Raw genomic sequence first — 21,711 nt, 5'->3', positions numbered from 1 at the left:
CATTATATCTTGTGGTAGGCGTACCACCCGTTCCCATTTCATTGTATCTTGTGGTAGGCGTACCACCCGCTCCCTTTTTCATTTCATCACACAATCACAAGAAATCCCGGCAAGGGAACATAAATGATATGATAACTTCCTGGCAAGGGAACAAAAGCAATATAATAATTTCCCGACAAGGGAACAACAATATCGAAATAGTCATCCCGGCAAGGGAGAATCAACTATAACCAATCTCACTTAGCTAGCACTCAGTTCAATTAATGGAAATGCTCAATCATAGAAGATCATTAATTAAGCATACAAAGTATCATTCAAGAAAACAACAACTTTCAATTTAAGACCCACGGTCATGCTTGACACCAACGTATAGATACTCGTCACCATGCCTATACGTCGTACTTCAATAAGAAGCAAGTAGCAAATACGACTCAACTCCTAATCCCTCAAGCTAGGGTTAGACCAAACACTTACCTCCAACTTCCACGGTCAAATCAATCCTCAATTACCGCTTTTCCTCTCGAATTTGGCTCCAAATCGATTGTAAATATACAATAATGACTTCAATACATCAATAAATGCTAAACAATGCGAACCCAATGCCTAATTATAGCTTTCCAAGCATTTTTCCCAAAATCCCAAAAATCGACCCCGGGCCCGCTTGGTCAAAACACGAGGTTTGGACCAAAATCAAATCACCTATTCACCCACGAGCCCGCATATATATAATTAGTTTTCAAATTCGACCCCAAAACGAGGTCTTAATCAAGAAAAATCAAAAAAGCCCTAACTATACCCAATTTCCTAACTTCTACCCTTAATCACATGTTTTAGGCCTAGAATTTCAATAAATGTTGATGGAAAATGAAGAAAACGAGTTAAAGATTACTAACACATGAGTTAATGGTGAAAAGATGCTTCAAAAGTCGCCCTAGAATTTTGGAGAAGAAAAAGTTTGTGAAGTTTTGTGAAAATCCCGTAATGGTTCTATTTCTGGTCTTTTAAATCACTGGACAAAAATGCCCTTCGCGTTCGCGATAGACCCTTCGCGTTCGCGATGGGTCAGGTTGGATAAGCCTTCGCGTTCGCATGGACGGGCTCGCGTTCACGGAGAAGGATCCCCTCGAGCCCTCGCGTTCGCGTCCAACCGGTCGCGTTCGAGTAGGGTAATTGCCCACTCCCCTGCCCAGGCCACTTGGCCTTCACGTGGCCAGGTCCGCATTCGCGAAGGTATAAACCCCCCATTGCCTCGCGTTCGCGTCCTGGGTTACGCGTTCGCATAGAAGGATTTCCCTTCGTCAAAACGGCTCGAACGGACAGAAGAACGGACAGAAGAAGGAAGTACCTGAGTCGGGGAAAAGATGAGGATAACGGCTCCGTATATCAGACTCGGACTCCCAGGTCGATGCCTCAGGAGGCTGACCTCTCCACTGAACACGAACAAAAGGGAAACTCTTGGATCTCAACTGACGAACCTGCCGGTCTAGAATAGCTACCGGCTCCTCCTCATAGGATAAGTCCTTGTCCAACTGGACAGTGCTGAAATCTAACACGTGGGATGGATCGCCGTGATACCTCCGAAGCATGGACACATGGAACATTGGATGCACGACTGATAAGCTCGGCGGCAATGCAAGTCTATAAACCACCTCTCCCACTCGATCAAGAATCTCAAACGGACCAATGAACCTAGGGCTAAGCTTGCCCTTCTTCCCAAATCTCATCACACCCTTCATAGGCGACACTCGGAGCAATACCCGCTCACCAACCATAAAAGCCACATCCCGAACCTTACGATCTGTATATCTCTTTTGCATGGACTGAGCTGTACGAAGCCTATCCTTAATGATCCTGACCTTGTCCAAGGCCTCCTGAACCAGATCCGTACCCAACAACCGAGCCTCTCCTGGCTCAAACCATCCAACCGGAGATCGACACTGCCTACCATATAAAGCCTCATAAGGAACCATCTAGATACTCGACTGGTAGCTGTTGTTGTAGGCAAACTCTGCTAAAGGCAAAAACTAATCCCACGAACCTCCAAAATCAATGACACAAGCTCGAAGCATATCCTCTAGAATCTGAATAGTTCGCTCGGACTGACCTTTCGTCTGGGGATGAAATGATGTACTCAACTCCACCTGACTGCCCAACTCTCGCTGAACTACTCTCTAGAAACGCGAGGTAAACTGCGTACCTCGGTTTGAAATGATAGACACAGGCACACCATGAAGGCGAACAATCTCCCGGATATAGATCTCAGCTAACCTCTTGGATGAATAGGAGACTGCCATAGGAATGAAATGTGTTAACTTGGTCAGCCTATCCCAATGACCCATACTGCGTCGAACTTCCTCCGAGACTACGGGAGCCCAACAACGAAATCCATAGTGATCCGCTCCTACTTCCACTCGGGAAGCTCAATCCTCTAAAACAATCCACCAGGCCTCTGATGCTCATACTTAACTTGCTGACAATTCAAACACCGTGCCACATATGCCACAATATCCTTCTTCATCCTAGGCCACCAATAATGTTGCCGCAAATTCTGACACATCTTCGCGGCGCCCGGATGAATAGAGTACCGGGAACTATGAGCCTCCTCTAAAATCAACTCCCGAAGCCCATCCACATTAGCCACACAAACTCGACCCTGCAATCTCAAAACTCCATCAGCATCTAAGGTAACCTACTTGGCACCTCCATGCTGCACCGTGTCTCTAAGGACACAAAAATGGGGATCATCAATCTGCCGATCACGGATGCGCTCCAATAACGAAGAACGAGCGACCGTGCAAGCTAATACTTGACTAGGCTCAGAAATATCCAACCTCACAAATCGATTGGCTTAAGCCTGAACATCCAAAGCAAGCGGCATCTCACCGACCAAAATATAAGCAAGACTGCCCATACTGGCTGACTTTCTACTCAAAGCATCGGCCATCACATTGGCCTTTCCCGGGTGATATAAGATAGTGATATCATAATCTTTCAACAACTCCAACCACCTCCTATGCCTCAAATTCAACTCCTTTTGCTTGAACAAATACTGAAGACTCTTGTGATCAGTGAACACCTCACATGCCACGCCATATAGATAATGCCTCCAAATCTTCAATGCGTGAATAATGGCTGCCAACTCTAAATCATGTACTGGATAGTTCTTCTCATGAATCTTCAACTGCCTCGAAGCATAGGCAATGACCTTGCCATCTTGCATCAACACTGCACCAAGCCCAATACGGGAAGCATCACAATAGACTGTGTAAGGCCCTGAACCTGTGGGCAATACTAACACCGATGCCGTAGTCAGAGCTGTTTTGAGCTTCTGAAAGCTCGCCCCACACTCATCCGACCATCTGAACTGGGCACCCTTCTGGGTCAACCTGGTCATCGAGGCTGCAATAGATGAGAACCCCTCCACAAACCGACGATAGTAGCTTGCCAATCCCAAGAAACTCTGAATCTCTATAGCTGATCGGGTCTAGGCCAGTTCTTGACTGCCTCAATCTTCTTCAGGTCACCCTGAATACCCTCTGCTGATACGACATGACCCAGGAATGCAACTGAACTCAACCAGAACTCACCTTCGAGAACTTTGCATATAGCTGACTATCCTTCAGAGTTTGAAGAACCACTCTAAGATGCTTCTCGTGCTCCTCCCGGCTATGGGAATATATCATAATATCATCAATGAAGACTATCACGAACGAGTCCAAATAAGTCCTGAACACCCGGTTCATCAAATCCATGAAAGCTACTGGGGCATTTGTCAACCCAAATGACATAACCAAGAACTCATAATGCCCGTACCGAGTGCGAAATGCTGTCTTAGGGACATCGGATGCCTTAATTCTCAACTGATGGTAGCCGGATCTCAAGTCAATCTTTGAAAATACCTTGGCACCCTGAAGCTGATCGAACAAATCATCGATCATCGGTGGTGGATACTTATTCTTGATGGTGACCTTGTTCAACTGTTGGTAATCAATGCACATTCTCATCGAACCATCCTTTTTCTTAACAAACAACACCAGCGCACCCCAAGACAAAACAATGGGTCTAATGAAACCCTTCTCAACAAGTCCTACAACTGCTCCTTCAACTCTTTCAACTCAGGCAGGGCCATGCGATACGGCGAAATAAAAATGGGCTGAGTGCCCGGAGCCAAATCAATGCAGAAGTCAATATCCCTATCGGGTGGCATACCCGGCAAGTCTGAAGGGAAAACCTCAGGAAACTCGCGAACAATAGGCACAGAATCAATAGAGGGAACCTCGGCACTAGAATCGCGAACATACACCAAATAGGCCAAACACCCCTTCTCGACCATATGCCGAGCCTTCACATACGAGATAACACTACGGGTAGAATGACTAGGATCCCCTCTCCACTCTAAACGAGGCATACCCGGTAAAGCTAAGGTCACAATCTTGGCATGACAGTCCAAGATAGTGTGGTAAGGTGATAACCAGTCCATCCCCAATATAACATCGAAGTCGACCATGTCTAAAAGCAATAAATCAACACAGGTATCAAGACCCCCAATCACCACAATACAAGAATGATGAACTCGATTGACCACAATAGAATCACCCACCGGGGTAGTCACATAAATAGGAATACTCAACGAATCACTAGGCATAACCAAGTACGGTGCAAAATAATATGACACATACGAATACGTAGACCCTGGATCAAATAGCACTGAAGCATCTCTATCACAAACCAGAATAGTACCTGTAATGACTGCATCTGAAGCCTCAGCCTCGGGCCTAGATGGAAGGGCGCAACATCGGGGTTGGGCCCCACCACCCTGAACTACCTCTCTAGGATGGCATGCTGCTGTGGCCTCCACCTCTGGCAGCCTGAGTGCCACCTCTAGGACCTCTACCTCCACCTCTAGCACCTCTACCCCTACCCCTAGCTGGCTGGGTGGCCTGTGGAACACCTGGAGCCTGAACCATAGCACAAGAACCCTGATGCGGAGAACTACTCGAAGCTCGAGGGAAATATCTAGCAATGTGCCTCGTGTCGCCATAAGTAAAACAAGCCCTCGGCTACTGGGGCTGACAACCTGGAAACTCTGAAGCGGTGGTGCACTGATAGGTGCTGGTGGTGCACTGAAGGACTACTGATCAAAATACTGCATCGGAGGACCACGACTACCTGAAACACCGTGAGAAACTTGAAGAACTGATTGAAAGAGCCTAAGAGGTGGCCTCTACCATATGAATCTCTACCTCCAGAAGAGGTACCACTGAATCTGCCTGAATGACGGGGCCTCTTATCCGACCCATGACCACCTCCCTGCGACGGAACCACCTCAACTCTGTGGGCCATATTGGCCGCCTCCTAAAAGTGATCTCACTCCCGACCTCCTTGGCCATCTGAAGACGAATCAGCTGAATAAGACCATCAATAAACCTCTTCACCCTCTCTCTCTCGGTGGGAAGTATGATAAGAGCATGACGAGCTAGATCGATGAACTTGGTCTCATACTGGGTGACCGTCATAGAACCCTACTGGAGGCGCTCAAACTACCTCCGATAGGCCTCTCTCTGAGTAACGGGGAGAAACTTCTCCAGAAACAACACTGAAAACTGCTCCCAAGTCAAGGCTGGCGAACCGGCTGGTCTAGCTAAGCAATAATCCCTCCACCAAGTCTTGGTGGATCCAGGCAAGCAAAATATAGCAAAATTGACCCCATTGGTCTCAACAATACCTATGTTCCTGAGAACCTCATGGCAACTGTATAGAAAATCCTGGAGATCCTCAGAAGAAGCACCACTGAAAGTAGTAGTGAAGAGATTGGTGAACCTATCCAGCCTCCACAAAGCATCGGCAGACATAGCTGCTCCATCACCGGTCTGAGCTACTACACCCGGCTGAACTGCTCCAATTGGCTGAACCGCTGGAGTCTGAATCTGAGGAGCTACCTACTCCGAGTGCGCGTAGCAGGAGTTTGAGCCCCTCCTCCAGCCTGAGAAGTAGCTGGTGCTGCAAGAAGCAAACCTACTCGGGTGACACTCTCCATGAGGCCCACCAATCGGACCAGAGCATCTTGAAGAACTAGGGTGGCAATGAACCCCTTTGGGACCTGAGCTGGGCCCATCGAAACTGTTGGGGACGGAACCTCCTCCTCAAAATCAACTTGAGGCTCCGCCACTGGTGTTGCTACTCAGGGCTGAGCTCTGCCCCAACCTCGGCCTCTAGCACGGCCTCGACCTCACCCTCTGCCCCTTGTGGGAGCTACTGCTGGGGGCTCAGGCTACTGAGTAGTAGATGAGGAAGCACGTGTTCTCGCCATCTGTGAAAGAACAGAGTAGAAATCCAATTAGCATTTGAGGAACAAATCCGCACGACAAGAAAGAACAAATGTGAGATTTTTCATAATTCTGTAGCCTCTGGGGGATAAATACAGACATCTCTGTACCGATCCCTCAGACTCTACTGAGCTTGTCCGTGAGTTGTGAGACCTATGTAACCTAGAGCTCTGATACCAACTTGTCACAACCCAGATTTTTTACCCTCAGGAGTCGTGATGACGCCTACTAATGTGAGCTAGGCAAGCCAATCCTCAACTGCTTACTTCATTAACAAATCACTTCTTTTAACAATTATCAGTGATAGCATGAAAACAACGGAATTAAATAAATATACAGAAGACTTAAATTAAAGAAACTGAACAATAATGCGGAAATCAACATATGCCTCTACCCAAAAACTGGTGTCACATTACTCACGAACTTCTAAGAGTACAAAATACAACCATTTGAAAGAAAAATATAAACTGTTTGTCTCGAATATATGAGATAACAGACTGAAATAAAGATAGAGGAGACGCCGGGCCTGCGGATGCCTGCAAGGCTACCTCGGTGTCTCATTGTACTGAAGGCTGGCTCCCGCGCTACTGCTGCTGACCAAGACCTGGATCTGTGCAAAAGAGCACAGAGTGTAGCATCAACACAACTGACCCCATATGCTGGTAAATGTCTGGCCTAACCCCGGCGAGGTAGTGACGAGGCTAGGACCAGACTCCAGATAAACCTGTGCAGTTATATACTATATGGCGGAAAAAGTAAACAGGTAATAAGCAATCAAGGCTGGGGAAGGGGAACATGCTCCGGGGGTAGCAGATAAAACAGAATATCAAAGAATAATAAGGAAACTACAATTTAACTTCTAACACGAATAACGAGAAATAAGGCAACTTTCACTTTCTGTTTCATCTTGTTGCAGGCGTGCGACCTGATCCTATTTCTCATATCTTATGGTAGGCATACCACCCACTCCCATTTCATTGTATCTTGCGGTAGGCGTACCACCCGCTCCTATTTCATTATATCTTGTGGTAGGCGTACCACCCGCTCCCATTTCATCATATCGTGTGGTAGACGTACCACCCGCTCCCATTTCATTATATCTTGTCGTAGGCGTACCACCCGCTCCCATTTCATCATATCTTGTGGTAGGCGTACCACCTGCTCCCATTTCATTATATCTTGTGGTAGGCGTACCACCCGCTCCCATTTCATTGTATCTTGTAGTAGGCGTACCACCCGCTCCCTTTTTCATTTCATCACACAATCACAAGAAATCCCGGCAAGGGACATAAAGGATATGATAACTTCCCGGCAAGGGAACAAAAGCAATATAATAATTTCCCGGCAAGGGAACAACAATATCGAAATAGTCATTCCGGCAAGGGAGAATCAGCTATAACCAATCTCACTTAGCTGGCACTCAGTTCAATTAATGGAAATGCTCAATCATAGAAGATCATTAATTAAGCATACAAAGTATCATTCAAGAACACAACATTTTCAATTTAAGACCCACGGTCATGCTTGACACCAACGTATATGCCTATACGTTTTACTTCAACAAGAAGCAAGTAGCAAATATGACTCAACTCCTAATCCCTCAAACTAGGGTTAGACCAAACACTTACCTCCAACTTTCACGGTCAAATCAATCCTCAATTACCACTTTTCCTCTCGAATTTGGCTCCAAATCGATTGTATCTATACAATAATGACTTCAATACATCAATAAATGCTAAACAATGCGAACCCAATGCTTAATTATAGCTTTCCAAGCATTCTTCCCAAAATCCCAAAAATCGACCCCAGGCCCGCTTGGTCAAAACACGAGGTTCGGACCAAAATCAAATCACCCATTCATCCACGAGCCCACATATATAATTTATTTTCAAATTCTACCCCAAAACGAGGTCTAAATCAAGAAAAATAAAAAAAATCCCTAACCCTACCTAATTTCCTAACTTCTACCCTTAATCACATGTTTTAGGCCTAGAATTTCAATAGATGGTGATGGAAAATGAAGAAAACGAGTTAAAGATTACTAACCCATGAGTTAATAGTGAAAAGATGCTTCAAAAGTTGCCCTAGAATTTTGGAGAAGAAAGGGTTTGTGAAGTTTTGTGAAAATCCCGTAATGGTTTTGTTTCTGGTCTTTTAAATCACTAGGCGAAAATGCCCTTCGCGTTTGCGATAGACCCTTCGCGTTCACGATGGGTCAGGCTGGATAAGCCTTCACGTTCGCGTGAACGGGCTCGCATTCGCGGAGAAGGATCCCCTCGAGCCCTCGTGTTCGCGTTCAACCGGTCGCGTTCGCGTAGGGTAATTGCCCCACCCCCTGCCCAGGCCACTTGGCCTTCGCGTTCGCGTAGCCAGATCCGTGTTCGCGAAGGTATAAACCCCCATTGCCTCGCGTTCGCGTCCTGGGCTACACGTTCACGTAGAAGGATTTCCCTTCGTCGAAATTTACACATTACGTTCACGTGGGTACTCCCGCGAACGCGAAGAAGGAAACATCAGAAACCCAACAGCTAAAAACCTACAACATTCATAAGCCAAAAACCATCCTGAAACACCTCCGTTAACACTCCCGAGCCCTCAGGGCTCCTAACCAAATACACGTACTAACTCAACAACATCATACGAACTTATCCGTGCGATCAAATCGCCAAACTAACCTCCAAAAATAATGAATCAAACCTCAAAAATCAAGAATATTTCCAAAAACTTCATCAAGTTCAAATTTAAGATTTCAAGTCCGAAACACGTCAAACGACGTCTGATTTTAACCAAACTTTACAGAAACATCTTAAATCACATATAATACATGTACTGGGCACCGGAACCAAAATACGGGACCGATACCAACACATTCTAATCAAATTTCATTAACAATTTCAAAAAAATAATTTTACTAAAAAATTCATTTCTCGGGCTTGGGACCTCGGAATTCAATTCCGGGCATACACGTAAGTCCCATATTTTCCTACGGACCTTCCGAGACCATCAAATCACGGGTCTGGGTCCGTTTACCCAAAATGTTGACCGAAGTCAAATTTATTCATTTTAAACTCAAAACTTAGTATTTTTCACAGAATTTCATATTTAAGCTTTCCGGCTATGCGCCCGGACTACGCACACAAATCACGAGGCGACTCTAAATGAGGTTTTCAAGGCCACGGAAACACAGAATGGATGAGAAAATAGGTGATGACCCTTTGGGTCGTCACAATTCTAAATTGGGAAAATATCATTTTATGGTTACAGAGGGAATTGTTTTAGGACATAAAATCACTGCTAATGGGATAGAAGTTGATAAGGCTAAAATTAATCTTATAGCAGGATTACCCCCTCCCACAACTGTTAAAGGCATTATAAGCTTTCTAGGTCATGCAGGTTTTTACAAACGGTTCATAAAGGATTTTTCAAAGATTTCAAAACCTCTGACTAACCTCTTGATGAAAGGTGTTAAGTTTGATTTTTCAGGTGATTGTTTGATAGCTTTTCACACCCTTAAGGAGAAATTATCAACTGGCCCTATAGTTGTGTCCCCTAATTGGAGTCAACCTTTTGAGGTTATGTGTGATGCTAGTGATACAACAATTGGAGCTGTTTTAGGCCAAAGAAAGGATAAGTTTTTTCATCCCATTTACTATGCCAGTAGAATACTAAATGAGGCTCAACTGAATTATGCCACAACAGAAAAAGAGTTACTGACAGTAGTAGTTGCATTTGATAAATTTCGTTCTTATTTAATAGGAACAAAGGTCACTATTTTTACTGACCATGCAGCTTTAAAATACCTCTTAGCAAAAAAAGATGCTCGACCTAGATTGTTAAGATGGATTTTACTTCTGCAAGAATTGACCTTGAGATAAATGATAAAAAAAGGAACAGAGAATCAGGTAGCTGACCATTTGTCTAGACTAGAAGACCCTCCCCTTGAGTTCAGCGAGATAAAAGAAGAATTTCCTGATGAACACATTTTTTCAGTCAATTCTATTGTAACTCAACCACCCTGGTTCGCAGATATTGCTAACTACTTGGTTGGAAGATGGACACCCCAATATCTCTCTTACCAGCAAAGAAAAAAACTTATTTCTAATGCTAAGTATTATTTGTGGAATGAACCTTACTTGTTCAAAATTTGTGCAGATAATATCATCAGGAGGTGTGGACCTGAAGAAGAGATGACCAAAATTTTGTATCAATGCCATGATGGAGCAATTGGAGGTCATTATGCTGCAAACCGTACGCCATTTAAAGTATTGGAGGCCGGATTTTTCTGGCCAACACTCTTCAAAGATGCCCAGCATATGTTGCACAATGTGATAGGTGTCAGAAAACAAGTAATATCACTAAGAGAGATGAGATGTCATTACAATCAATACAAGTATGTGAAATATTTGATGTTTGGGGAATAGATTTCATGGGTCCTTTTCCTTCTTCTCATTCATTTGAATATATCCTTGTGGCTATGGATTATGTATCAAGATGGGTTGAAGCCATCCCCACAAGGAAGAATGATGCTCATACAGTGTGTAATTTTCTTAGAAAAAATATTTTTACTAGATTTGGCACACCTCGAGTCATCATTTGTGATCAAGGAACTCATTTCATGAATAGGCAATTTTCTGCTTTGTCGAAATATGGGGTGACTCATAAAACTGGAACACCATATCATGCTCAAACACAGGGGCAAGTTGAAGTTTCAAACCGTGAGCTAAAAAGAATTCTTGAAAAGACGGTTGGAATTTCAAGAAAAGACTAGTCTTTAAAATTAGATGATGCATTATGGGCATATCGAACGGCGTTCAAAACGCCAATTGGAACATCCCCATATAAATTAGTCTTTGGAAAGGCTTGCCATTTTCCAGTTAAATTAGAACACAAAGCTTTTTGGGCACTGAAAGTATTAAACTTTGAATTAACCTCTGCTGGTAAAAAGAGATTTTTTCAGGTTAATGAATTGGAAGAACTGAGGTTGGAAACTTATGAAAATGCCAAAATATTCAAAGAAAAAACAAAAATATGGCATGACAATTTGATCCGACAAAAAAGTTTCAAAATTGGAGATCAAGTACTTCTTTATAATAATAGGCTGAGGCTATTTCCAGGGAAATTAAAATCCAGGTGGATAGGTCCTTATAATGTTACAGATGTTACTCCATATGGGGCAATTGAAATTCAACAGATCAATAGAGGAGACAAATTTAAGGTAAATGGTCACAGGTTAAAGTTGTATTTTGGAAAACATTTTGAGCAACAACCATCGGTAACCTTGATAGCCTAATACATTCCGCTGTTAATAAGTCTAGCTGACGACATTAAACTCAGAACTATAATTTCCTTACCCGTAGCCATTGAGGGTGAAACAATGGAGCCTCATAAGCCCAATATAATTTGTATGAATAAATGCTTAACCAATTGATATGGTTAATATCCAGATTATTGTACAACCAGGACATCCCATGAAGGCCTCTACAAAAACAGATCCATGTATATAGGAGTAATTCCATGGTGGTCGGTATGCCTAAGTTAATGGTTGGTTAACCATCTAATTATGTAAATTAATTATTGGCTTAGGTAAATTTTCTAGTTCATATCAAAACCCGGACCCTATTGTAGACAATAAATTGCGTCGAGAAAATAAAATCAAGACCGAAAAATATCGCAACAATCGTAGTATTTTATTTCGAATATTTGAGTGTTACAATCTCTATGAATCCTCTGATTCTACTTTTCAATAGTAAATAAATTCAAGGGCCTTTGAGTTTGATCTTGAATCTATGTTTGTTGCCACAAACGATGATCTTGTTCTTGAGCTTGAGCTTGATTGCTTGAATTTGACCTTGATTTGTTCTTCTTTCTTGAACTTGAACTTGATTTGTTCTTCGTTCTTGAACTTGAAGCTTGAAATTTGTGGAGGAATTTGCAGTGTTTGATCCATGAGCTCTTTCTTGCTTCTTGTTATAACTTTTGGTGTCTTTTCTGAGTTATGAAGACCCCTATTTATAGTTGTGGAAGGGACGAGTCATGATAAGAACAAATTCTTTCCAACCAATCAAATTGAAGTGTGACATGGCCGCATTTGATTGGCCAGAACATGTCACTTGCACATGTGGCACGATTTCATTTGCCTTTCAGTGTGACTGGGCATGCCTTGTCATTTTGACACGTGACATGATCTTATTGGCTCTTCCGCTTGACTTGGCGTGCCACGTCATTTGACACGTGGCACCAAATTAGGCCTCTAAGAAGATGGCATCTTGGGCTTAATGAAGTGAACTCATCACTTTTAGCCCAATTAAATGGGTCAGCCCAATGGATTAAGACTTATTTATTTAATCCATATATATTGGACTTATATATTAATTCAATTATATTAGCCCATAATATTTATTTGGACTAGCATATTAAAATATAGTCCATATTGTTTTATCGATTTAAATTCGATAAAATTCTAATGCTTACAAATGCCCCCTACTTCAAGACTTGTCTAGACATAAGCTTTAAGACTAGGCTTGAAGTATTATGAAGCATCATCCTTTCTTCTCTTTCTTTTTCACGTAAGATTTGGCCAATTTACTTTAAAAGTAATAATGATAACTCCAAAGCTTGAAAAACCAAACTTTCAGATTCCAGTCACGTTGAACATAGTAATTGCTTGCTAATGTTCTATTTTGAGTTTGATAAAACAAATCTCTCTTTTAATTGTGAATCACTATATTGTCATATGTAGTATTCGTCCAGTGCATGAGTTTGCCACGTAACTTAATCCCAAACCTCCTGTATCACTGCACCATCACTATCCAAATCTTTTTAGGAGAAAAACTATGAATATAAGACTACACTTCGAGTCCTTGTCCACGACAACTTATTTCTGCCGCCTTTACACCTATCCGAGTCCTTTTCGAAGACATATTGTTGCAACGTCCCACATCGGGAATTAATTTCCAACAGCCACTTTGAGAATTCTATATAAATCCCATGCACTCATATTTGTTCAGTATCAATTTGCATATTTGCAATCTATTTGAGTCTAGTTTTGTGGACTCGGAAGCATTGACGCGAAGGTAATTTCTTCTTCTTTTCTTGTGCTTTCCTTGTTTTGTTGTCCTTTTTCCTCCTTTTTTTGTAGGTCAAACGAGAAGGATTTGTTCTTGTCGTTTTGTTCTTGTTCAACAAGATGATCCACACATGAAGAAGACAATCTTGGGGTGTGAGGGGATGGTTACTCATCCCTGCCCAAATATCGGAGGGATTACTTTCATGGCCCGACTGCCGGAGAGATTACTCTCAAAATAGCCCGATTCTTGGAGAGATTACTCTCAAAATGACCCGATTCTTGGAGAGATTACTCTCAATGTGGCCCAATTCTTGGAGAGATTACTCTTAAAATGGCCCGATTCTTGGAGAGATTACTCTCAAAATGGCCCGATTCTTGGAGAGATTACTCTCAATGTGGCCCAATTCTTGGAGAGATTACTCTCAATGTGGCCCAATTCTTGGAGAGATTACTCTCAATGTGGCCCAATTCTTGGAGAGATTACTCTTAAAGTGGCCCGACTACCGGAAAGATTACTCTCAATGTGGCCCAATTCTTGGAGAGATTACTCTCAAAATGGCCCGATTCTTGGAGAGATTACTCTCAATGTGGCCCAATTCTTGGAGAGATTACTCTCAAAGTGGCACGACTACCGGAGAGATTACTCTCAATGTGGCCCAATTCTTGGAGAGATTACTCTCAAAATGGCCCGATTCTTGGAGAGATTACTCTCAATGTGGCCCGATTCTTGGAGATATTACTCTCAAAGTGGTCTGACTACCGAAGATATTACTCTCAATGTGGCTCGACTATCGGCGAGGCCAACGTAAGGTAGAAAGCGATTTATATGTCCACCTTAAGATTGGAAAGTTATAAAGCTTCAACTCGAAGATGACATCGACTTGAACACTTGGAAAAATTTGAAGATTTGGCGTATTTTGCAGACTTCAACTCGAAGATTCGGAGGGCTTGAACAATTCAACTTTAAGACCGACGAATTTGAAGGTTGAAACTTGAAGACCGACGAACTTGAAGACTTCAACTTTGAGACTTGGAAGGCCTAAATATTTCAACTTGAAGATCAGCGAATTTGAAGACTTCAACTTGAAGACCGACGGACTTGAAGACTTCAACTTTGAGACTTGGAGGGCCTAAATATTTCAACTTGAAGATCAGCGGATTTGAAGACTTCAACTTTGTTGATTTCAAGAAAACTAGACTTAAATCTCACTGAATTTGAAACGTTGTGCCAAGCAATCCTTTCCTTAGACTTGTGTTTCCTTTTGATGTCTCTCTTCTCTTCCCCTTTTTTTTAAGGTAGAGGGAGAACTTGGAGACCAACAAACTTGAAGGTTTGGCGAACCTGAAGACATAGAGAATCCCTGGACTTCAATGCAAATACTTGACATCCTCCTAAAATCGGCCCATCGAAGATATCAATTTACCATGGATGGTCGCCCCCTTTAAATCAAATGAGGTCAAAGTTCAGTAGGAGGATGGCATTTCAGCTTGATCTTACATTCCTTCATACTTCATTCGAACAACAATTGGGGCAATATGTATCTTTGAACTTATGTGACTGAACTTAGAATGAAACTTTAAGCTGCCTACGTACCTCGGTGAAGAGGATCAAGTCATACCGTAGTTCAGACTGGGTAGATTTTTTTTATGTCTTGACTTTTGCCTAGGCCGCCTCTTTTGAGATTTTCAACCTAGCGGATTTTGGAGGGGGGCATACACAGTTTAGACTCATGCGGGCTAGGAGTATAGCAACATACAGTTTAGGCTCGTGCATCAAGGAGCATCATGACTTGCAGTTTAGGCTCGTACGTCGAGGAGCATCATGACTTGCAGTTTAGGCTCGTACATCGAGGAGCATTATGACTTGCAACTTCATGGATAATACTTCTTCAAAAACTTGCCGTTTATAGAGCCGATTCTCATACCATCTGCATCAACCAGCTTGTAAGCCCCACTTGAATAAACTTCTTGTATGACATATGGCCCATCCCATTTTGAAGTGAACTTCCCTACAAGTTTATGGGAAGTAATTATGGGTTTTCGTACGGCAAGGACTTGATCTCCTACTTGAAAGGATCTCGAACGAACTCTTTTATTGAAGGCGTGAGACAATCGAGCTTGATAACATTCAAGACTCTGTTGAGCTTCCAATCTCTTTTCATCAAGAGCTTCCAACTCTGCTAATCAAAGTGGAGCATTTTCTTCATCAGTGATCCCTTCTTGAATAGCCAGTCGTAACAAAGGTATTTGACGCTCAAGTGTCAAGACAACTTCGACTCCATAAACGAGCGAATAAGGAGTAGCCTGTGTTGGCATGCGATAAGTCATTCTATATGCCCATAGAGCTTCTTCCATACGGTCATTCCAATCTCGTTTGGATTTGGAGACAACTTTCTTTAACAAGTTGCATAGAGTCTTGTTGAATGCCTCAGCTAGACCATTGGCGGCAACATTGTACATCGAAGAGTTACATTGCTTGAAGCCAAAGATATCACAAATCCTGTTCATCAACCTATTATCGAATGGCTTTTCATTATCCGTTGTTATGTAATGAGGAATGCCAAAGCAATAAATAATGTTTACTCGGATGAAACTTGCAACATTTTCCTTTTTTACTTCCTTAAGAGCAATAGCTTCAGCCCATTTTGAGAAGTAGTCAGTTGCAGCCAAGATGTATAGGTGCCCACCTGAGGACTTTGGCAGTGGTCCAACAACATCCAATCCCCAAGCGTCAAATGCCCAGGATGCAACAGTCGGGTGCAATATTTTAGGAGGTTGATGAATAAAATTTGCATGGAATTGACAAGCCTTGCATCTTCGAGCATAGTCCAAGCAATTTTTTACCATTGTTGGCCAATAATATCCCATCCTTTTTATATGGAAGTGGAGCTTTGGTCCGGACTGGTGTGACCCACATACCCCAGAATGTGCCTCTTGCAAAGCTTGGAGAGCTTTTTCTTCTCCTAGGCATCGCAAGAGTACTCCCTCGAACGACCTTCTATATAAAGTATCCTTATAGTAAAGGAAGCGAGGTGCAAGACGACGGATTTCAGTCCTTCTCCTCGGATTTTCTGGAAGTATCCCATAGCATAAGTAGTCGATAATGGGTTGTCGCCATTCTTCTTTCTCAACTTCAGAAACAGCAACAAGATGCTTGAGTTCATTATCTTCACCTTCGACCTCATTTGGCGGTGGTACTACCTATTTTTGGCAGACGGTAACTTGCGCTTGGTCAGGTAGGGCTAATGATGAAGCTAGCATAGCTAAAGCATCAGCCTTCTTATTTTCTTTCCTTGGTACATACTGAATAGTCACATCGCTGAGCCACCCCATCAACCTTTTTGCGTAATCATGATATGGGTGTAGTTCAGTCTTCTTGACCTCGTAACTACCCAAAAGCTGATTGACCACTAACTGGGAGTCACCAAAGACTTGCAATTGCAATTTCTTCATATTAACGGCCATTTCAAGCCCAAGTATTAATGTTTGATATTCAGCAACATTGTTGGAACAGAGTTGTGTCAAGGTAAAGGAGTAGGGCAAGACTTCACCTTGAGGAGTGACAAATACTACGCCAGCCCCGGCTCCCCCACGATGCGCAGCACCATCAAAGTACATCTTCCATGGAGGTTGAACTTCAATGACCATTGCATCCTCATCAGGTAGTTCATCAGTTAGCTCTTAGTCATCAGGTATCGGATGATCTGCCAAGAAGTCTGCCTATGCTTGTCCTTTTACAGCCTTTTGAGGGATGTACAAAATCTCGAATTGTTGAAATTGGAGGTACCATCTCGCTAGTCGATCACTAAGAACAGGTTTTGACATCACGAACTTGATGGGATTTGCTTTAGAAACAAGATGGACAACATGAGCTTGAAAGTAGTGCTTCAACTTTTGAATTGAGAAGACTAGCGCCAAACACAACTTTTCAATTGGCGAATAGTTCAACTCGTTAGGTGTCATCATCCTGCTCAAGTAGTAAAGAGAGTTTTCTTTCCCCTCACTATTTTCTTGGGCCAACAGTGCTCCAACAGACCTTTCTTGCGCCGCAATGTATAGTATCAATGGCTTTCCTGGTATAGGAGCTGCTAAATCTGGAGGCTTCATCAAGTAGGTTTTGATACTTTCGAAGGCATTGCTACAAGCTTGATCCCACTTGAAAGGAACGCCTTTCTTTATGAGGTGACTAAATGGTTGGCACCTCCCAGCCAGGTTTGATATGAATCTTCTAAGGTATGCTAGCTTTCCTTGCAGACTTTTCAATTTATGGATATCTCGAGGCTCAGGCATTTTCAAAATGGCATCCACTTTGGCTTGATCAATTTCGATCCCTCAATGTAGGACAATTAAACCAAGGAACTTTCTAGAAGTAACTCCAAAGGCACATTTCAATGGATTCATCCTAAGTTGGTACCTCCGGAACAATTCAAATACCATCCTCAAGTCTTTCATGTGGTCTCCCTTCTCTCTTGATTTCACCACCAAGTTGTCAATATAGCATTTGACATTCTTATGGAGAAGATCGTCGAAAATATTCTGCATAGCCCTTTGGTAAGTAGCACCAGCATATTTCAAGCCAAAAGGCATTACCTTGTAGCAATAAATACCCTTGGGGGTGCGAAATGTAGTAAGCTCTTCATCTTTTGGTGCCATGCGAATTTGGTTATAGCCCGACGAATTGTCCATGAAAGACATTGCCTCGTAACCAGTAGTAGCATCGATCATCAGCTCTAGAATAGGAACCGAGAATTCATCTTTGGGACATGCATTATTGAGGTCCCTGAAGTCAACGCATACTCGAATCTGCCCATTCTTCTTCCTTACAGGGACAATACTTGAAACCCATGTTGGGTATTTAACTTCCCGAATAAATCCAGCTTCAATGAGTTTGTTAACTTCAGTTTCAATCAGGGGAACCAAGTCCGGACTAAAATGCCTTTGAGCTTGTTTAACAGGGCGAGTACCATTTTTTACTGCAAGGTGATGAACTGCTACTTTCGGGTCCAAGCCAGGCATCTCTTTGTAACTCCAAGCAAAGACATCCCTGAATTCTTTGAGTAACTCAATATAAGTGCTCTCTTTATCAACTTCTAGTAAAACACTTAGGTAGGTGGGTCTTGGTTCCTCATCGGTGCCAAGGTTAACTTCTTTTAAGGCATCAACTGTCGTTTTCACTCCTTCTTCAAATTCAGGTGGAGCATCTTTCGCATCTTCATCTTCTTAAGGGTCCCCATCATTAAAGAATATGTGATAACACGGCAAAACATCCTCCAATTCCGCATTATCTTCCATCGAAGACGAAACACCATTCTCGCCTTGTACAGTGACATAATACGAAGAACCTACACTTTCTTCATCTTCGTTACGTTCCTTAGTGTAGACCATAGTATATGGCTTTACCTTCAGTACTTCTTCACATGAAACCACCAGTTTTGTTTGTCGCCTCATTCTGGAATAAACCAAACTTTGGAAATCCTTAGAGATCTCCTGAATTTTGGGTGAAGCGGGTGTTCTTGTATTTCGATGATTTCTCTGGAACTTATTCCCCTTCTTTAATGGACCCAATCTCTCAAATACAGAAGTTCTCACAGTTGATTTTCCAAGCCGATCAAAGACAGAAGACCTGTTAGAAGCGGCAGATTCGTCTTCTACACTGATATAATTGCTACTCGCCCTTCTTATTGAGATGCGCACTGGCGACGGTTGCTTGTATCCTAGACCTTCATGTGGTTGCCTCATTGCAGCTTCTGATGGGAGCTTCCCTAACTTTGACGGCTCATTGGGATTGTATCCAGCTTTTGCAAATAGCTTGTAAGCGTTAGGATCGAAACCTTCATTTGTTCGCTTTGTAGGGAGTGCCACATTCTGCAAACGATTTTGGGCTACAATCCCTGCAAGCGGCTTTGAGGACAACTTTACTGCCTCAATTCGTTTTACCGAAAGAGTTAACTCCCTTAGCGTCTTGGTTTGGAGATTATGTGATCCGCCCTCCTCTTTCTTCCTTTTAGGGACATATTGGAGCGTGGGACTTACTTTCTTTCCATAAGATGCAATACCCCCTTTATGAGATTTATTCACGTGGGCGGGTACCTCCTCAGTAACAGTTTTGGCTTTACCAATAGTCACATAAGCTCTTTTAGCTATGGGTTCGTCATTCTTGCTTTTCGTACCATCATCAACTTTCAGCTCCTTCACAATGTGGTTCTTCAAGTAGAACTTTGCATCGGCAAAGTGTGACTCAACCTCGGTGAATGGCTCATCATCAGCAACTACCGTCTTCTCGACTTTACCCTCGTAGTATTTTAAACATTGATGGTAGGTAGATGGAACTACTTTATTCTCATGTATCCAAGGCCTCCCAAGCAAAACATTGTATGAAGTCTTCGCATCGTTCACATGTAGCCATGCACTTGATTGCATATCTTCAATAGTGATTCCCAGCCTGATCGCGCCTATGGCTCTTTGCCCCCCTTGGTTGAATCCTTGGATCATCACACGACTTTCTGAGAGTTCTTTCATGGGAATACCAAGTTCTTTCACAGTGTGGATTGGTAAAATGTTCACTGAGGATCCTCCATCAACCAAAATCCGATTTACCCTTTCATCGCGCATATAGCCAACCATGTACAATGGGCGGTTATGAGGAGTGTCACCTAGCAAAAGATCGTCATTTGTGAACGTGACCTTTTCCTCACAAACATTAACTTCTTGAGGAGTGGACTCGATGGGCTTTTCCGAAGATGGTGCCAACGGTAGGTCATCACTCTTTTCTTCCGCTTTGTCAGCATGGCAACATGAGGCATCAATGCCCTCATGGGAAATCTTCGTGTGGAACCAACTTGGTAAAAACTTCTCCAAGGTCATTGGATGTCGTGGCTTTTGAGAATGGTGCATCTCCACTTTTGCTTTCTTCAAATGCCTAACTGGATTCTTTTTCGTTGGTCTTTTTACCATCATCTTCCTTGTTGGTTGTTCTATTGATTCTTTTCGTGGGCTCCTTTTGTGGTGCCTACGACGAGTCACCAATGTCCAACCTTCATCATCATCAGGTTGATTGACTTCAGCTTTGTCGCTCTCCAGTAATTCTTCATCTTTACTTTCTCCAGAACCACCTAAGTCATCCTGACTGAATGAGCCAAAGGTGATAAAGACTTAGTTTGCGCTTGCTTTCTCATCTTCAAGCATGATCTTCTTTTCGCGAGCCAAATCCATGAATTTATCCTTGAGGACAAAGCACTTCTCCAGAGGGTGGCTTACAAGTCGGTGATATTTGCAGTAGTTCGGGTCATTTGTTTTCCCAGCTTCATTTGGTTGCTTCATCTCCGGAAGCTCAATGGATTTAACTCGAGGAGCTCTTCGAAAATGGCTGGCACATCAGAATCCAGGAATGGGTACTCTTTTTCCTGCATTTCTTTTAGAGTCAACTTTCCACTTGGCTTGTCTTGAAAGGAAGTGGATTTCATACTCTGCTTCTTACTTACCTTCGTCGTGAACTTCATATGTAACGTATTGACATTCATAGTTTTTTTGCTTTTAGACTTGGCTACGAACTTGGCCCACTTCCTGACTTCTTGCTTGTCACTCACTTTGCAAGGTTCATAGATGAGTAGCCTTTCATTTCCAGCGGAGGCCATGCTCAATTCCATGTTATGGGCACGAGTTGCAAGTTCTTTAAATGTGCTAGGCTTGATACCTTGCAAGATGTAGCGCAATCCCCAATGCATGCCTTGGATGCATATCTCTGTGCCTGAAGCTTCACTAAGACTGTCTTTGCAGTTGAGGCTTGCATTCCTCCAACGATTGATAAAGTCGATAACTGGTTCCCCCTTTCGTTGACGAGTATTTGTAAGCTCTATCATACTCACCATGCGTCTTGTGCTATAAAAGCGATTGAGGAACTCTTGCTTTATTTGATCCTAGTTGTCGATAGATCCAACCTCGAGGTCCGTATACTAGTCAAAAGCATTTCCTTTTAGCGAGCGGACAAACTGCTTGATGAGGTAATCTTCATAAGTCCCAACATTGTTGCACGTCTCCACGAAGTTCGCAATATGTTGCTTTGGGTTACCTTTACCATCAAACTATTGAAACTTCGAAGGTTGATAGCCAGCAGGCATCTTCAACATATCGATCCTTGCAGTGTACGGCTTTGCATATGTAAGGGAGGATTTGGCAGCAACTTCATATTTGTTCTTAATGGTTCCTTCGATGAACTCCTTCAGTTGATCGATTGGAATCATCCCTTCAGATGAGACAGGGATAGCCTTAGTGGATGCTGCTTGTCTTGGGGGAGAGTCACTCTCTAGAACTTCTGGGAGC

The sequence above is a fragment of the Nicotiana sylvestris genome, chromosome 6, assembly GCF_000393655.2.
Source record: "Nicotiana sylvestris chromosome 6, ASM39365v2, whole genome shotgun sequence".
In the NCBI taxonomy this organism is placed as follows: Eukaryota; Viridiplantae; Streptophyta; class Magnoliopsida; order Solanales; family Solanaceae; genus Nicotiana; species Nicotiana sylvestris.
This window is presented reverse-complemented; position numbering follows the sequence as displayed.